The 18,919-nt window shown below is 37.9% G+C and overlaps 1 long non-coding RNA gene and 1 pseudogene across 1 annotated transcript in view; one reads left to right on the forward strand and one right to left on the reverse strand.

Annotated features, from left to right (window-relative positions):
- Positions 1 to 18,919, forward strand: part of LOC104668851 — an 82,122-nt gene that overhangs the window by 31,103 nt on the left and 32,100 nt on the right. The gene's annotated exons all lie outside the window — the stretch shown is intronic.
- LOC104668849 lies at positions 10,065 to 10,816 on the reverse strand (annotated as a pseudogene).

Consider the following 18,919-nt stretch of genomic DNA (forward strand, 5'->3'; position numbering starts at 1 on the left):
GGTTAGATGTAGGAAATATGTGTATGTGGACACATATGTGCAAATACACATATACATATTTACAACTGCATTAATTTCTACATCTATCTCTAAATACTGAAATCCATGAGTTACGTTGGCACCTTCAATTTCAATCCAACACTACAGAATCCAACCTAGTTTCCTCCTTTTCATGTTTATTTCATCAATCTGCTGCTCCGCCTCTCCCACATGGAAGCCCCTCACCTCCCTGGCCTTCCTGAGACGAGGTTACCTCCTTCCCACCAAATGTGCATCTTCCTTACTCAGGCTTATATACCACATCAGGCTACTTTCCTTGCATGGATGACTTTTTTATCCTCCTTGAACTCTGACACCCCAAGTGGGGTCTCCTTCCTATATGGACTCCCTCCTTAATCCACTCCAGCTTTGAAACCCATAAGTTGCCACCATGCATGGACACCTTCCTCAGGCTCTGCTTCACTGCAGGACTGCCTCCCCAGGTAGATGCCCTCCTCACTCTCTTTGGGCCCTGATATCCCATACCACATATCTCCCTTGTGTAAGGACCTTCCTTACCCTGCATAGCCTTTCACATCCTGAGCCAAGTCTCTGCCTTCTCCATTGCACCCATTTGAAAGCCCTCCTCATGTGACTCTGGCTCTGACATGTGATGCCAGGTTACTCTCACTCAAGTGTGTCATCTTCACTCTTTTGGGCTCCAAGTCTCCATGCCAGGCTCCCCTATGTGTGGGAGCCTTTCTCACACCACTTGGGAGCTGACATCTCATTCTAGCCCCCTTTTCTTGTGTGGATGCCCTCCTCACCCTTCACACATTGACATCACCTGCCAATGTATTTGCCTTTCTCATTCTTCCTGGGTTTGACACCTCATGCAAGTCAGTCCCTTTGTTGATTCCTGTCTGGCTCTGCTCCACCTAATGTTTTTAAGCCTGAATTGCTCAAAACAAGAAAGGGAAATGGAGGGAAAGGGCAAGGTGAAGGGGAGGGAATGGGAAAGAGAAAGGTGAATTTTATAATATTTTAATAAAAATAATACATGTATGTCACAGCACTATGCTAGTCTGGAATCAACCTTCAATTTGAACCAGACTCCAACTTTTGTCTGTAAGCCTCTGAGAAAAATAGTTGCCATGAACCTCAGTCTCCTCCATGATTGCAAATGTGTAGAATCACTCCACCAACAGATATTTATGTAGTTTCTATGAAGACACAGAAAAGTCACTACTGATACAGCGTTTCATATTTCAAAAGGATTTCCTTATATAATAACACAGTAAGTAATGTTTATACTGCTGAATGAGCCGTCTATAAAAGGCTAAGTGAGGACCCATTTACTTTATTTTTCAAGACAGAAAAGTGCAAAATACACACCTTAAAACGTTTCAAAAAATGGCTGACAATTAATTTAGTGCTTACATTTTAGTTATCTGGAAAATTCACACATGGAAAAACTCCATTTCATTTATATAATATTACTGGAAAATAAAGTGCTATTGCATGTGTTAGAGCCAAACTAAACTAAGGACCTAGACTGTCATGGCCTCCAGCCATTTACTGGAGCTTGGGGTAGTCACTGTAATATTCAGGACCTTTAGTTTCCTCACTCATAAAATTAGAGTTAGTCTAAACTCAAAGGTAATCGCCAACTCTAAAATTCTATGTCTTAAGGCAGAAAAACATATAGGGTTTTTATCTCCTAAAAAAGTTTAAAATATGTGTAAATCAGTAAAGGATAAAGTACCTACATTTTTGTATTAGGAATTGCCCAGTGGAGCAAAAGGCACTGATTTGAAACGAAATCTAAGCATAAGATGCCCACAGAAGTCTAAGAATAAGGTGTGGTTTTCTCTTAACTGGTAGTACATTTAAATAATGAAACATGGAATCCGTAAGTAACTGATTTACCATTTGTGGCCTACGTTAACTGTTGGAGATTAGCTGTTGGAATTTCCCAGAAGGTAATTTCCCACTACTGCTTGTTTTTCCCAATGTGTGGTCTACTAGAAGGCACACTAGACTATGAATCAGAACAGTAACTAACATTTGATTCATATATTACATCTATTATAATTATCTGTCACCCCAATTTCCCCCTTCTTGCTTAAAGTCCATTTATATAAGCTGGCTGCTCAAGGATATCACTTTAAGGTTTAGAGGTTTGGGTTTATTTTCCCCCCACTTAAACCAATCATATTTTCTCACTTGGGATGTTGAAGCAAAGAATACTGAAACCGATGCAGATATAAGTGGAAATCGAAAGACTACATTTAAAATCATTTCAGGACCCTCCAAACTACTTTCCACAATGGCTCCACCGCTTTGCTGTCCCACCAATGGTTCTCACAAAGGTTTCAATTTCTCCAAATACCTGCTAACGCTTGTCTTGAAAAAAAAAATTGTAGCCATTCTGACAGATGTTAGGTAATATCTCATTGTAATTTTGATTTGCTTTTCTCTAATAACTAGTGACACTGAGCTTTTTTTCCTATGCCTGTCGGCCATTTGTATGTCTTCTTTTCAGAAATGTCCATTCAACTTTTTTGCCCATTTTTAATTGGGTTATTAGTTTGTTTGTTTTTTACTATTGAGTTGTAGGAGTTCTTTGTATATTTTGGAGATTAACCCCTCATCAGATATATGGTTTGCAAATACTTTCTCCCCTTCCACACGTTGCCTGTTTATTCTGCTAATTCTTTCTTTTGCTGTGCAGGAGCTTTTTAGTTTGATGTTGTCCCACTTGGTTACTTTTGTTTTTGTTGCCTGTGCTTTTGATCTCATATCCATGAAATTCATGGATCAACTATCATGGAGCTTTTCTCTTATATTTTCTTCTAGGAGTTTTACAGTCTCAGGTCTTATGGTTCTTCCTTGTTATTGTCTTTAAAACAATTATTTTTATATTTAAAAATTTTTATATTTATTATAGTATAATAAAACATATTTGTATTACACTATTACAGTAACATAATTGAGAATAATATCTAAAACATTTTAGTGTCTATAAAGGGAAACATACATTTTACAGTGTTTAGGATACTTTTTCCCCTAGCCTTATTCAGATATATTTGACAAATAAATATTGTATATATTTAAGGCATACAATATAATCTTTCAATATACATAGACATTGTGAAATGATTGCTATAATCAGACTAATACAACACCTCACTTAGTTACATTTTTCCCTGTGGACACCTAAGATCTGCTCTTAGCAAACTTGAAGTATACAATACACTATTATTAACTTTAGTCACCATGATTTATATTAGCTCTCTAGAATCTATGCATCCTGAATAACTGGAGTTTTGTACCCCTTTAACCAACATCTCCCCATTTCCCTTGCTTTCCAGCCCTGCCAACCACCATTCTGCTCTCTGCTTTTATGCATTCAATATTTTTAATTTTTGTGTTTTTATTTACTTATTTATTTACTTTTTTTGTTCTTTTTTGTGAGTTCAATTTTTAAAGAATCTACATATAAATGAGATCATGCAGTAATTGTCTTTCTGTGTCTGGTTTATTTCACTTAGCATAGCATCCTTTAGGTTCAACTCAGGTCTTACGTTCAAGTCTTTAATCCAATAATTCTACTGTTATGATCTGAATGTTTATGTCTCTCCCAAATTCATATGGTGAAATTCTCACCCCCAAGGTGACAGCATTATGAGATGGGGCCTTTGGGAGGTGATTAGGTTATGAGGGCAGAGCCCTTATGAATGAAATTAGTGCCCTTATAAAAGAGGCCAGAGAGAGATTCTTCACTCCTCCTACCATGTGATGTTAGAGTCTATGGTAGCTGTCCATGAGCAAGTAGGCCCTCATCAGACACTGAATCTGCCAACACCTTGATCTTGTACTTCCCAGCCTCCAGAACTGTGAGAAATAAATTTCTGTTGTTCATAGGCCATTGAGTCCATGGTATTTTGTTATAGCAGCCTGAACAGACTAAAACACTGTCTTCAAGGTATTTATCCAAAAGAACTGAAATCAAAAGCAGTATCAAGCAGTATCGTGAAGCACTCCTCTGTTCATTGCAACACTATTCACAATACCCAAGATGTGAAAACAACCTAAATGTCCATGGACAGATGAATGTATAAAGACAATGTTGCATATACATACAATGGGATACTTTCAGCCTTAAAAAGGAAGGAAATTATTCTGGCTACCAGAGGCCAGCAGGATTGGGAGCAAAGCAGGGTGAAATGTGGAGTTACTAATCAACCAGCATAACGTTTCGGTTAAGCAAGATCAATAAGCTCTACAGATCCACTGTATAATTTGTACCTACAATCAATAATAGTGTATGTACACATAAACATTTGTACAAAGGTAGATCTTATGTTAGGCATTTTTACCACAATAAAATAAAATTTAAAAAATAATTGACAAAGGAGAAAACCGAAAAAGACTACAGTAAGAGATCCTAACAGGTAGATGTGGGAAATGACAGGTCACATGCATGCTTTCATTATTGGTTGCAGATAAACTAAAAAAGTTGAGGAGGCTGGGCACAGTGGCTCATGCCTGTAATCCCAGCACTTTGGGAGGCTGAGGCAGGTGGATCATGAGGTCAGGAGATTGAGACCATCCTGGTTAACACGGTGAAACCCCGTCTTGACTAAATATACAAAACAAAAAATAAGCCGGGCATAGTGGCAGGCGACTGTAGTCCCAGCTACTCGGGAGGCTGAGGCAGGAGAACGGCGGAGCTTGCAGTGAGCTGAGATCATGCCGCTGTACTCCAGCCTGGGCAACAGAGCAAGACTCCATCTAAAAAAAAAAAAAAAATAGCCAGATGTGGTGGCATGTGCCTGTAATCTCAGCAACTCAGGAGGCTGAGAAAGGAGAATCACTTGAACTCAGGAGGCAGAGGTTGCAGTGAGCCAAGATTGTGCCACTGCATTCCAGCTTGGGTGACAGAGCAAGACTGCATCTCAAAAAAAAAAAAAAAAAAAAAAAAAAAAAGAAGAGAGAGGTGAAAGGAAATGAGGAAAAGAAGAACAAATACATGCGATCTCAATTTGTTTTCACAGCTACTGTGGGGTAGTAACGTATTATTAATACCAACTGCAATTTACAAATTAAGAGACTCATACTTAGGTAAATGACTGATTTTTCAAAGATTACCTGGCTAATTACTGCTACAGTCATTTTTTAACCTTAATGTTTTGACCTAAACTAGTTCTCTTTCTACTGCACTGCACTGATAGTACTGGCTCTGCCATTAGTTAGCGTGACCTTGGGAAAGTCCATTAAGTTCTCTGAGTTCTCAGTTTTTAGGTCTGCAAAGTGGGGTTAAAATATGAGCCTTATCCTATTTAATAGAATTAATACTACATAAGTATCTTACTTCTTATTGTTTTATAGTTTATAAAAGGTCACTGATGCATGATTTCATAAAATTTCTTACAAAAGTACTATAAGAGTCAAATGAGCATGTATTGCTAAGAGAATAGATTTTATGTTATGTATTCTTATAAAATAATAATAATAACACAGAGGGTAGGAGGAAACTGTTAGAGGTGATACATGTGTTCATGGCATATATTGTGATGATGGTTTCACAGGTGTATACTTATCTTGAAAGTCACCAAGTTGTATATAGTCATTTATCTTTGTGGTAGGTGCAGGGTTGGTTCTAGAACCCCCAACACCCAGTGGATACCAAAATCTGAGAATGCTCAAGTCCTTTATATAAAATGACATAATATTTGCATATAACCCATGCACATGCTCCTGTATCCTTTAAATTATCTCTAAATTACTTATAATACCCAATATAAAAATGCTATGTAAATAGTTGTTATACTGTATTGTTTTAATTTGCATTATTTCTTACTGTATTTTTTTAAATATGTGGGACCTACAGGGAGGGCCAACTGCACATTAAGATGTACAGCTTTTTGCATGTTAATCATAACTTAATAAAGTGGTTTTAAAAAATCAATGTGAAAGCAGTTGCACAGTAATTATCATCTGCCTCTGCTTCCATATACTCCTTCATATCTCTGAAGTTGTTGAAATTCTTAAGATTTTAGTTAAGATTTAAAGGTTGCCCAGGGAGAAATTTCAAATGGACTCCGTAGCCTCTGATAATACTTACAATGAAATAAAAGCATAATAAGAATTTTACAATCTGCAAAGTCCAAATCTCAAACAGCCTTTTAGGATCATTAATAATCTATCCACCATGACATAAAATTCATCTAAACACCCTCCAACTTTATCATCCCCAGGCCTAAGTGAATTCTTCCTTTATGTAGTCCTCTTTGGGGGTTCTATGAATGGTCAGTTCTATGACTGTGTCTTGACACATGCAGTCTCCCTACCTAGAATACACTCTTCGTGTTCTCTACCTTTCCAGGATAGGTAAGACCTCACCTCCATCTGATTTCTAACTACACCAGTCTCCATTCTTAATTTCTGTTCTCTAATCTCCATTAGTTCTTATTGCGTATAGCAGGGGTCAGCAAACCATGCCCCCAAGCCTATTTTTGTAAATAAAGTTTTATTATAACTGAGCCTATGACTGTTTTCACACTACAAATGCAGAGTTGAGTAGTAATGACAGAAAGCATATGGCACCGAAAGCCTCAAATATGTACTATATAGAGTTTGCTAACTTCTAGTTTATAGCATACCTCACTTCTCACCCATCGAAAAACCTAAACTGGCATGATGGTGAAAGCACATTGCGGTTTTGAAATTATTTATTATTTACAGTAAGTTTTAAGGACATTTAGACTACAATAGCAAGTTGAATGAGTATTTTGTTGCTATCCTTTCAGATGCAATTTAGAAATTCTACCAAAAGATAAAAATGATAAACACACACACACACACACACACACACACATACATATATATATATATTTTTTTTTGAGACGGAGTCTCGCTCTGTCGCCCAGGCTGGAGTGCAGTGGCGCGATCTCGGCTCACTGCAAGCTCCGCTTCCCAGGTTCACGCCATTCTCCTGCCTCAGCCTCCCGAGTAGCTGGGACTACAGGCGCCTGTCACCACGCCCGGCTAATTTTTTTGTATTTTTAGTAGAGATAGGGTTTCACCGTGTTAGCCAGGATGGTCTTGATATCCTGACCTCCTGATCCGTCCGCCTCAGCCTCCGAAAGTGCTGGGATTACAGGCGTGAGCCACCACACCCAGCCTGATAAAAATATTTTAATGGCCAGGCGCGGTGGCTCAAGCCTGTAATCCCAGCACTTTGGGAGGCCGAGACGGGCAGATCACGAGGTCAGGAGATTGAGACCAGCCTGGCTAACTCGGTGAAACCCCGTCCCTACTAAAAAAATACAAAAAACTAGCCAGGCGAGGTGGCGGGTGCCTGTAGTCCCAGCTACTCGGGAGGCTGAGGCAGGAGAACGGCGTAGACCCGGGAGGCGGAGCTTGCAGTGAGCTGAGATCTGGCCACTGCACTCCAGCCTGGGCGACAGAGCGAGACTCTGTCTCAAAATATATATATATTTTAATGTCATGGCAATGATAGCTCATCAGAACCAAATAATATAATATTACACAAGTATTATGCAATAGAATAACTAAGGTAAGGTAAAGGTGAGGGTTAAATAGCAAAAGTTAACTCTTAGCAGGAAGCTTTAACTGAGAGGGCACATCAATGACACCTACTGAACAGAGAAAGCTGAAGATCACAATCAGGACAATAACCTAGTGCCTACTGTTACTGCAAGCAGGGCCAAACATCATACAGACTGATAATCAATCAAGGCTGTTAGGGTCTGCAGGAAATAGCTCCTTATTTGTGGTGAGGATGAATGTTAAGGAAGAGCAATTTCTGACTATTAGGAAAGCACTGGATTGCATGGAGAGTACTTGTGCATTCTGCCGAATAGCACCAGCTGAGAAGCACTGGTCTATGGACTCCCTGTTTGTCTGTAAGCAATATTTTCCCACCTATACCATCTATTTAAGGCTGTGAACAAAGCCATATACTTTCACCATTCACATTATTATAAGGGATATGTCTCCTTATTATGTGTTAAGGCTAAACCGACACTTGATTCTGCCCCTCTACATAACTTTATTATTATTAATATTGTTATTTTATGAGATAGGGTATCACTCTGTTGCCCAGGCTAGAGTGCAGTGATGTGATGATAACTCACTGTAACCTTGAACTTCTGGGATAATGTGATCCTTTCACCTCAGCCTCCCTAAGCACTAGGGTCATAGGCATGAGCCACCATGCTCGACTCTTTTTTCCGCTATAGAATAGTTTCAAGGAAAGATTATTTCCCATGGAAACAAATATGGTCCCCCAGCTATTAAACTGAGAGAACTCTTCAAATGTTACTGAATAAAAGTTTTTATAAATGAAGTGTCCTTTCTAAATTTCTTCATGAGTCCTGGTAGAAAACTTTTACTGTCATCCTCCTCCACAAATATACATTAATACGTAACTTCATAATTCTAAAAACTTTAAATAATTTAGGCATTTATGCCTTTTGAGAATTTAATTTTTAGTTATGCTTAAAGATGATCATTTCCTTCACACTTGACAGCTATTTTTTCTACTTATTTTAGTAATAAATTATTTCAAATACAAGTGATTTTTTTAAAGAAAAAAATTATTTAAAAACTTAAGCTACATTAAATCTCCAAGATGCCATTATAGAGTTGGGACATGATTTCTAATTTCATGAAACTAAAGGTAAATGATTTATTTCTTTTTTAGCTTTTAAAAACAACTGTGGTAAAATATACATAATATAAAATTTACCATTTTAACCATCTTTATGTGTACTGGTCAGTGGCATTAAGTACATTTACATTGCCCTGCAACCATCAATACTATCTGTCTCCAGAACTTTTTCTTCTTTCCAAACTGAAACTCCATTATCTGCTAAAAATAACTCCCCATTCCTCCTTCCCCCAGCCCCTGACAACCACCATTCTACTGTCTGTCTCTATAAATTTGACTACTCTAGATACATCACAGAAGCAGAATACTTGTCTTTTTGTGTCTGATTTATTTCACTTAGCATAACGCCTTCAAGTTTATCCACATTGGAACATGGGTCATAATGTCATTCCTTTTCAAGGTTAAATAATATTCCATTTTATGTATGTATGTTTATCCATTCATCTGTGATGGACATTTGAGTTGCTTCTACCTTTTGTCTTTGGTCACAACAATGCTGCTGTGAACACTGGTGTATAGATATCTGTTAAGTCTGACAGTTTTTTTTGTTTCGTTTTTATAGAAAAAGCCCTCTTGGTTTTTTGTTTGTTTGTTTGTTTTTGCAGAGACAAATGAACATTTATTTTTATGTCTTTCTTCCTGTGTGTATTTCAAGTTTTTTCAAAACAAAACCCTAGGAATCTCCAGATTCAATTATGTCCCTGGGCTTGGTCGACTGCTGCAGGAGTCTTAGGGAGCCTTGTACAAATGCTAGAGTTACTCATTTACCAACATTAAATGCTAGGATAGAAGATGCAACAAAGCAGGACTCCTTCCTCCATGGAATGTGCTGATTTCAGACAAGGCGGCAGCAAATGTAGAAAATGCTGGAATTTTTCCTTGGAATTGGACTGCGATGAGAGGTACTTGCCATAAACATAAGCTACTGTCTTTTCTTTTCTGTTTTTGAGATGGAATTTCGCTCTGGAATTTTGCCCAGGCTGGAGTGGAATGGTGCAATCTTGGCTCACTGCAACCTCCGCCTCCCAGATTCCAACGATTCTCCAGCCTCAGCCTCCCAGATAGCTAGGATTACAGGCATGCGCCACCATGCCCAGCTAATTTTTGTATTTTTAGTAGACACAGGGTTTCTCCATGTTGGTCAGGCTGGTCTTGAACTCATGACCTCAGGTGATCTGCCTGCCTCAGCCTCCCAAAGTGCTGGAATTATAAGAGTGAGCCATCACACCCAGCCAGTTACTGTCTTTTCTTTGACCCTTCCTTTCCAGTTTTTGAAGATAAGGCAGGAAATAATTTCTGAAGATACTTGATAAAAATTCCCCAAAAAACAAAAACACATGCTTCCACTTCATTGATAAAAATTACTGCAGTTTGGCACCTGGGTCTAGTTCAGCTGGCAGATGAGCTGATTGATGCATTCACCCTGATAGCCAGTTATGCCCATATCCTTGAGGAAGCCCATTCTATTTTCGTAGCATGACGGGCCGCTGAGAGGTGGAAAGGGCACAAGAACCATGAGCTCTCCTAGAAATGCTTCCCTGGGAAGGCAATTTCATGAATGACGTCTTCCAAGCAAATGATGCCAAACTTCCCCAGATGCTCCTCAATCACTGTGTTGTCTGTCAGAGGGATGGTCTTATTCTTGACCTTGGCTTGTCCATGTTTCAAAATGAGTTCCCGGAGAGACTTCAGATTTGGAAATCCCCAGGTCACATAAGGTTCCACTACACGCAGCATTTTTAGGTTCTGGGGGGTGACTTTTACAAAGACACCACTGAACATTTTCTTTCGGCGAAGTCTTGCAATGGTTCTCTGCACCAGTAAACTCAGGCCATCAATCCTTCCGATGCATACAACAAAGGCCAAGGAATGTTTATCTGGCAATTCCAAGGCATGAGGTTTCACTTCTAGTCGTCTGAGACACACCTTGTCACGTTTCTGCTGCCAGGAATCATGTAGGAATGATTCCAGTTGCTTAAACCTGAGCCTTTTTCCTTTTCTCTGCTCCTTCTTTGCCAAAAGTGCCTGCTTTGCCTGGATGGCATTGAGGGCTTGATAAGCCTTCCTCCTTTTCAGGAGATTTTCTGGAACCAAAGGGATTTTTCTTTGCTCTTGCTCCACCATCTTTCTAGTGGTGCAGCTCAAAAAAGCTCTCTTATTTGATGAATATTTATAGATTGCCTAATACTTAGTAGATACTGTGCTAAGTGCTGGGTACGCACTGTTGATATTAGAGCTCATCATTATGCCGTTTTATTTCTTGGATGTAGAGGGCCCATATCATTGGAACCTAGGTTAATAAAAAAAAATTAATCAATAGTTATTATGACATAGCTATTTAGCAATCCAAATGCATAATGCCAATATTAATGTATTTGGAGATTAAAAGTGAAATATACAGAAAATATTTTCTCATAAACTATTAAAAAATCATATTGCAGAGTTTTAACATTTAAGTGATTATGCACTTTTTGAAAGCAGCACCTTCTTTTAGTTATACAAAGCATGTTCCCTTTGTTTTAACAAAACACTCTCATCTGAAAATTCTCTTGGGAATGGAAGGAACACGTACATCTAGCCTGTGAGGCAGTGATTGGTTGCTTTTTGACTTCATACTAAGCAGAGTGATAAGAAAGAAGAAAAAAGTCTCCACGGCAACCACCTTGATCATTAAAGTTTGCATTAAAAGGAGAGAACTAAATCTTGCTTGAACGTTATCCTCCTTTGCTAGACTCTGGCAAGCCATTTTGCCTCTCTAAACCTGTTTCCCAGGGATAGTAAATACCGTATCTATTTTGCAGAGGTGTTTCAAGAATGAAATAACTCATGTGAGGGTATCTTGTGACTCAAGCGCTACACCAGTGTAAGGGTTTTGAAAAGTTGCTATTTTGCTAACATGCCCAGATATTAAATTCTAATAGCTACAAAGAAATGCCAAAATCTCTCAACATCCTGCTGTTTGTTAAAGAATTTAATCTAAGTTGTAAAAAGCTTTCCCCAGTGGAATTCAGGAAAGCTATTTTGAGTTGGAAAAATGTGTCCTACAAATTTTTTTCCCCTGAATTGGGCCATGTGCTGAAAAGTTTTTTTCTCTATCATGCAGTGAAGCACATGGCTCCCTTCACAGATCACACATGAACCCTTGTGACACAGAAGGCCTCCCGCCACACACTATTCCACTTCCATAGCTTCTATTAACTCATCCTAGTTCTGTCCCATAGGCACACAGAATATCCCTACTTAAATGCTCCTCAAATATTTAAAGAAGGTTATCAAGTCCTCTGGCTATGGTTTTTCCTCTGGAAAAACTACGTTTTCAAAAATTTTACCCATTGGATATTTTAATTTTTTATTTTCTCTATTTCTCATAGTGTCTAGAGTGGAGCCCAATATTCTAGATATAGTATGACTAATAAAGGAAAAAAAATAACTTTCCTTATGGTAAGCCTTATGCTCCTAATAATATGTTCTAGGTTCATATTAAAGTTTTAATCTAAAATCTTGGCTTTTTTTTTCTTTAAACAAGAACTGATAGTTGAGCCATCTTTTACTAATTCCTTTTTCCTATAATGGCTTTTTAAGGTTCCGCTGCAAGAGTTTCATCTGTTCTATTCTTTGTAGATGTTGTCCTGTCAGATGCAAAACTGAAAGAGTATATAGAAAACAGTTTTGATTCCCTTTTTTTTTTTTTTTTTTTTTTTTTTTTGAGACAGAGTCTCGCTGTCACCCAGGCTGGAGTCCTGTGGTGCAATTTCTGCTCACTGCAACCTCTGCCTCAGCCTCCCGAGTAACTGGGATTACAGGGGCCTGCCACCATGCCCAGCTAATTTTTGTATTTTTTTTAGTAGAGATGGGGTTTCATCATGTTGGCCAGGCTGGTCTCGAACTCCTGACCTCAGGTGATCTGCCTGCCTTGGCCTCCAAAAGTGCTGGGATTACAGGTGCGAGCCACCGTGCCTGGCCCCAGCTTTCCATTTCATGTAAAACCTGTCCTTATTTCTTTACTCTTCTCAAAGTATGTGAAACCCAAGAACAGTACTTCTGCATCTCAGATGTTAACACTCTTTTTACTCGAACTAATTTGAGTTGGTTTCTGGTATTTGCACCCAGAACAGCCTTGGCTGTAGCACAGCATTAACCCAACTTGACCTTACTTTACATAGCCTTCGTCTGTAGAACTGAAGTCCAGCTGAAAGAGTTGTACCAAATGTATAGAAATTTAGCTGCTCTGGCTGTGGGCTTACAAGAGAAGGGGGAACACACTTCCTTCACTTTGTTGCATCTCTGTTATACTGAACATGGAAGAAGCACCTCCTTCCACATATGGAAGGGTTACTTCTGGGGAGCAAGCAATTCATGTGAGTAGCGGAAAAAAAAGTACTGAATGTAGATTTGAGGAAACATCAGTTAGGGGAACATTTATCCTAATTCCCCTGGATTCAGGCAGTGTAAATTCAGGCAAGTCACAACTTCCCTAGGTTTCAGTTTCTTCATATGTAAAAATTAAAAGAGTTAGGAGGATTATATACAATGTCTAAAGTCTCTTTCTGCTTGAAATGTTAGCTTTAAGCGTACCTCTGGCAGTGCATACGAGGAACCACTTTGCCATCTGCCATAGGAGCCATCTTTCTCATTTCTGTGTTGAAAAGACATTTCTCCCCAAATATCGGAGACAGCCAGGGCTGTCAAGGTGTGTAACCATGCTCCATGGATTCAAGACCCCTCTTCTTTCTCTCTAATTTGTATCTCTTTTTCTTCACTGAACACATACAACCCTTCTTCCTCTTTGTTCTTAGACTTTGAACAAGTCCATTCTTGCTTTGCCAAATTGTCCCAGGCCTATGGTAAGATCTAGGGTGAGAGGGAAAGAGCTTTATCTACCACATTGTATCAGCAAAAATAACAGATGTGGGTTATTTAACTAGAAACCAATTTATGGATGTTTTCTGCATGAATCTAATTCCTAATAAAGTACTTATTTTTGGAATTTTGGGTTTATTCTTATAATTTTTGATAGATCTTTATATACTTGTATTTCTTTATAGTTAAAAATGATTTACTATATCCATGCATATATGTATAGTCTAGTACCTTTTGTGATTTTAAAATCCATAATAAAGAAATGTATTATAAAATTCAAAAGGTACAAAGGGCATAATCTACCATCTACCCTATTCCCTGGACACCCAATTTCCTATTCACAAGTAATCCCTACCTGTATTAACAGGCTTTTAAAAAAAAAGACCTTCTAGAGATAGTCTATCCACACACAAGCGTATACACACAAATATAGTCATAAAGATCATTATAATTATTGTTTCCCCCTAATGATAACATACTATATAAGTAAGCATTTCTTTTTTTTGCCACTTACCAATAAGTCCTGGCTATGATTGTCATATCAGCATTTGGAGACCTTCCTGGCTTATTTTAACAGCTTCATAGCATACTATTTTTTTTTATATATATACCAGAACTGATATAATTAGTTCTTGATTGTGGTTGCCATCAATATCCTTCATAGCATACTATTTTTATATATATATACCAGAACTGATATAATTAGTTCTTGATTGTGGTTGCCATTAATATCCTTTTACTTTTGTAGTTTTATGCATGTATGTATCTATCTGCCGCATTAATTCCCAGAAATAGAATGGCTGGGCCAAAGGGCAGCTGCATGAGTCATCCAGATGTATGCTTCTGAATTTTCCTCCCAAAACATGGTTGTCCTGATTTATATTTCCACAGACAACATGAAAGGGCCTGTTTCCCCACATTTATTCCAACATAGTGCATTGTCACACTTTTGGGGTCTTGCCATTTTGTGGGGTGAAAATCATTATATCACTATACTTTTAAATTGCATTCTATATTATATTATATTATATTCTCTATTATGGTTTCTATTTAGTTATCTTAAATAAATATTTGATACAGATTTTTCAAGTTAAGTAAAATATGGGCCAAACAATGATGAGAAATCAAGAAGGTTTTTAGTCTTAAAATTCTAAAAAACAAACTTTTGAACATCTAATAAGTTGTCTTTCTTTCTGCCTCTTATTCTCTATTTTCCTTTCCTATTTACCTCTATCTATCAACCATTCATGAAGAATTTAAATCTACATTTAATATTTCTATTTACTGAGTAAAATGTTTTGAACCCTTTATTGTAAAAAGCAAAATAATTAGAGAATTCTATATTTCTTAAAAGATAAATTTAAAACAACCATATCCTTTAGGTCTGTCAGTTTTTGGTTGAAAGCAACAGAAACTATGGCTGATTGAAGCACAAATGGGGTAGTTCTAACTGCAGGAAGGCAGGCTCATCAGCCATGAACAGTGTTCAGAATTATGCTACAGAATCACACAGGCATCGTCATTGTTGTGCACTATCCTCTGTGGCTTGATCATTCCTGATTATCGACCTTGGGTGCTGTGGTGGCACAACTGCTCCTGTTACCTCAGAAAATGGATGTGGCTGCTACTGGCTTTTCCAAATGAAATTGGAGCAGCCCCTGCTTCTTTAGGCTTACAACATCTGATTTGGTCAGTGTAGGCCATGTCCGGTCTGTGGTCTTGGTCGGGTGTCCATGCTCTGCCTGTAAAGGAGGTTGTGGAAACCGATATTAGGCATTTGCAGCTTCACAGTTAGAGGCAGGCTCATCTTCCCCTCTACAGGCGGGGACACCCTATCATTGAAGGTTGGTAAAAAAAGGTTGACAATTATCATCAATAATTCTCAACTGGTGTTCTTCTCCTCCAGGTGATGGTCTTTAAAAGATTGCTACTTGAGAATCACAAAACTAATATTTTTTCTTCTCTTGGCCTGAAATATTGAGGGTTAAGGAGGAAAATAATTGGTCTTCTCTCCACATAACCTGATAGAATTTTGGCTGGGACAGGGAAATAGGAAGATGCGGTTAGAAGAATAACTGCCAATGCCAATATTTATGCCTGTAAGTACAAATTTTTAATCTTCTACTTTGATTGTTAAAGTATACAATCTCTTTCCAGGGTCTTAGTTTTTCTCAAAAATGATTTAACACACTAACAGTTTCTGGATGAAAATAGCAATATATTGTTTTTGTGTTTTCTAGAATCAGAACAGGAAATTAGGGCTAGCTGCAAAGATATACATGCCTAAAAGGAAGTTAATATAAACCATTTTTACCAATCTAATTGTATTAGTTTGCTAGGGTTGCTGTAACAAAATACCACAGACTTGGTGGCTTAAACAACAGAAATTTATTGTCTCACAGTTCTGGAACTACGTGTCCAAGCTCAAGGTCTCAGTAGGGTTGGTTCCTTCTGAGGGAAGGATTTGTTCCAGACCTCTCTTCTTGGCTTGTAGACAGCAACCTTCTCCCAGTGTCTACACATTGTTTTCTCTCTGAAACTGTTTCTGTGTTCACATTTATTCTTTTTATAAGGATACCAGTCCTGCTGGATTACAGCCCATCTTAATGATCTCATTTTAACTTGATTACCTCTGTAAAGACTCTATCTCCAAATAAGGTAACATTCCAAGGTACTGGGGATTAGTACTTCAACATATGAATTATGGGGCAGTGGACACAATCAACCCATAACACGAATCTTTTTGGTGATCTAAATAAAATTTGTGTTTAAGAGAGAAGGCAAGGAGGCTGCAAACTACTGGATTGGCTGTTTCTGACTTGTGATTTGGGAAAAAAGTAGTGCTGAGGTCCAGGGGTTTGAGATGATAGGATTCCTAAATGTGGGCAGGACCAGGAAGACCTCTCTTAGCTCAGAATTGAAGGTTGTAATATTTTAAAAGAATAATTTGCAGACAAGATGTAAGTGCTTAAATCTAAGCAGAATTTAGTAACTATGCGTCCTGTATGTAGCACTAGAAATCTTTTTTCTTTTTTATAATTTAAAAATGTACAACTTCTTCAATTCTCTTTCTAGTTGCTAAAACTCAATCTAAAAACAATTTGACAATTAATATCATAATAGAACTTAATCCAAGTCATTTTACTAAATTTTTCTTTATCAAAAATTAAATACAAAATCTCAAAATGTTTGAGTATTTTTACATGAATTCATCTAATCAAACCACATTTTTTAGCACCTACATATAAAGCAAGATTCAGTAAACAAAGTTCTTAAGTTAGAAAAATGTGATGAACTCTTCTCAAATCTTCCTGCCTTATCCACCACTCAGGACTCAGAAACAATAAAGTAAACTATGTAAAGCTCTATGAGTCCAAAATACGAGCAAAGACTCTCACTTTTAATTTACATAGACATTTGGCATATACTCTGTTGGTTTCAAGCACTTCAGAATTAAAACAGAGATGATTGCTGAGATGTTGCAAGGAATTAATAATATATGTAAATACAGTTGACCCTTGAACAACACAAGGCTGAACTTCACAGGTTCACTGATAGGTGGATTTTTTTTCAACCAAACACAATGGAAAGATAGTATTCGCAGGACACAAAACCCATACATGGTGGGGAGCCGACTTGAGTATGTATGGATTTTGGTGTAAGCTGGGGTTAACCAAGGGCTTACTGTACTGTCACATTTTATGAAATAGTTTTGCTAAAATTACAGCCTTACATTTTTTTTTTTTAATAGATTGAAATCTGAGAGAGTTGGCTCTCCCTTCTGAGTCTCTTTTGCACTCTGTCTCTTTAGGTTCCTACTACATTCTACCTTGCATTTTGGCAAATAACACATATATTTCTACCATCCTCTGCAGTAGGATTATGGGAAGAATGTATTCTCTTCCCTTCATTTTCTTTGGGAGCTTCCTCTTAGTACCTTGCTGAGTAAGAGTCACTATAAATGTAAACTTTGAGACATTTGAATGTGAATGAGCAAAGCAACCACATGATGGCAGCATGTTAAAAGAGTAAAGAATTATTTACTTGAAGCCATCCTTTTAATGTTTTAAAATTGGTATGAACAAAGAAAAAAACCTCATATCTACCTGCTTTGTGAATCCTGTATTCTAGTCAGCTCTTACAGATGCAAGATATGAAGTGAAGTGACCGGTTTTCAAATCTCAAAAACAATAAGGAACAAAAGAACAGAAGCTCTGAGTTCTTAGATTTTAAGCTAGAACCAGACAGTCAGACTGACTCATTCTTCAAGCTGAGCAGTTTTTGGTATTCAGTATGGGGATTATTTGGTGAATTATGCCAAGCAGAATGGTAATTTATGGATAGTGCCTAAAATTAATGTCTAGTTACACAAGATGTTTTTGGTTGCTCCGCAGATTACTGAAACAAACAAACAAACAAACAAAAAAGAACTCTCAGTTATCTACATGTGCATGTAATATGTTTTTGAATGAATCACCAAAACATTGCAATGATTAATTTTAACATCTTTGCTTTGTCATCTGTGATTAAGGATTTGTTTTTTTCATTAGCAAACAAGTAAGTCAACATTGGTTGAAAGTCTCCAACTGCATGATAATTGCCTAGGTAGGAAAGAGACAGTGAGAGAAAGCTTTTGTACTGGAAAAGTCTAGATGGGATTAATTCAAGGCCCTAAACAATGTCATAGACATATCTGCCATTTTTACACTCTCATTTCTGTTTTCTTTTGCAATGGCTTTATTCCCAACTATGCTTTCTTTTGTGATAGCAAACATGACTCTAGGCTACTGGTTTCTCTACTTCAGAAAGGCAGGGTGGCTCACACTTGTAATCCCAGCACTTTGGGAGGCCGAAGAGGGTGGATCACGAGGTCAGAAGTTTCAGGTCAGCCTGGTAAACATGGTGAAACCTGGTCTCTACTAAAAATACAAAAATTAGCCAGGCATGGTGATGGGCACCTGTAATCCCAGCAACTCGGGAGGCTGAGGCAGAAGAATTGCTTGAACTCAGGAGGCGGAGCTTGCAGTGAGCCGAGATCGCGTCACTGCATTCCAGCTTGGGCGACAGAGCAAGACTCTGTCTCAAAAAATAAATAAATAAATAAAAATTAAAACTTAAAAAAGGGTTCTCTTTCTCAAAGGTTTCAGCAGAAGTTCTGGGGCTCGCTCCTATTGGCCAGGCTTGTGTCACTTACAAATTCCTGAACCAGTTTCAGTGGTAGGAAAAATAGAGTGCTCTGATCTGCTAGGCAGATCACAGGCTCATTGATAGACCCAGATTTGAACCAGTCCTCCAGTTCCCGAACATGAACTGATAATGGAAGAACAGAGGTTTCCCAAAGGAAAACAAGGATGCCTGTTACCAAAACAAGGGGGAAGA

The sequence above is a fragment of the Rhinopithecus roxellana genome, chromosome 2 (assembly GCF_007565055.1).
Source record: "Rhinopithecus roxellana isolate Shanxi Qingling chromosome 2, ASM756505v1, whole genome shotgun sequence".
In the NCBI taxonomy this organism is placed as follows: Eukaryota; Metazoa; Chordata; class Mammalia; order Primates; family Cercopithecidae; genus Rhinopithecus; species Rhinopithecus roxellana.